Source organism: Pinus tabuliformis, chromosome 4_1 (genome assembly GCF_031772625.1).
Source record: "Pinus tabuliformis cultivar Carrire ecotype Pingquan chromosome 4_1, CPIR1, whole genome shotgun sequence".
Classification (NCBI taxonomy): domain Eukaryota; kingdom Viridiplantae; phylum Streptophyta; class Pinopsida; order Pinales; family Pinaceae; genus Pinus; species Pinus tabuliformis.
The window spans coordinates 837,837,180-837,838,259 of record NC_142303.1 but is presented as its reverse complement, the minus strand read 5'-3'; the positions used below and the strand labels follow the sequence as shown (position 1 = coordinate 837,838,259).

The following is a 1,080-nucleotide window of genomic DNA, read 5'->3' as shown; positions in this document are numbered from 1 at the left end:
TTGCTCAATACCATTAGTTGAATGTCCAGAACCTATATTTATGAAGATGACCCATGCAAATAGGTAGATGAGAATGCCCAAGTAAACAGTTAAGCTGGTAGAAGATGAAGGTTAACATTAATTGATTAATTTGTTCAGTATTGCCCTCTATATATGCACCATGGCATTTTTAACTTATTTTGTTGCAGGGAGCCGTGGCTGTTTTGCCATATTCTTGATATAGCAGGGAAGGTTAAACCATTTTTGTTTATTATTTCGACCTCCCTCATGTCATGGCCACTGCTCCCCATCTCCCAGGTTACTAACAACACCTTTGCTTCATCAATGGTATATACGCATAACAATCTTATACATATAAATGTACGTAAATAGGTGTGGAGCACATGAGCGGAGACATGTTTGAAACCGTGCCCTCTGCGGACACCATATTCATGAAGGTAAGTCTTGAACTTGCTGAGCTGTCATGTAATTCAATTAGAATGAGCTGAGAGCGCGTTTTGACTATACAATTTGTTTGTGTGATTTCATCAGTGGATCATGCATGACTGGGGCGATGAGGACTATATCAAGATATTGAAGAGTTGTAGGAAGGCGATCCCAGAGACGACGGGGAAGCTCATTATTGTTGACGTAGTGGCGCTGGACTCTAATCACAGAGGCGGTGATAATAATAATGGTGGCCAGAAAGAGAAGCCGGTTCTGGATCCTAATTTAGTTCTAGTATTTGATCTGGTAATGGTGGCGCACTGCTCTGGTGGGAAGGAAGGAACAAAGAAAGAATGGAAGAAGATTTTATTAGAAGGTGGATTCGGTCGTTATAAAATAATCACCATTCCTGATTTCCAGTCTGTGATTGAAGCGTTTCCTTCTTGATTATCTGCTCTTTATGGGTTCATTTTTAGTATTTACATTGTTAAAATGCAATCAAATTATTGTATTTACAAAATAAATGAAGATTTATCAAGGCCTTATGGAGACATGAAACATCCATAGCTAGTGATTTTCTTTAGTCTTACCTCGCACTCCCGAGAAGACAATGCATTAATGGGTCACGGGACACTACTCATCTCCTTCGGAGAC

The 1,080-nt window shown here is 39.7% G+C and overlaps 1 pseudogene; it reads left to right on the top strand.

Annotated features, from left to right (window-relative positions):
* Positions 1-383: 383 nt before the first annotated feature.
* Positions 384-873, top strand: LOC149178824 (xanthohumol 4-O-methyltransferase pseudogene; annotated as a pseudogene).
* The last annotated feature ends 207 nt before the right edge of the window (positions 874-1,080 follow it).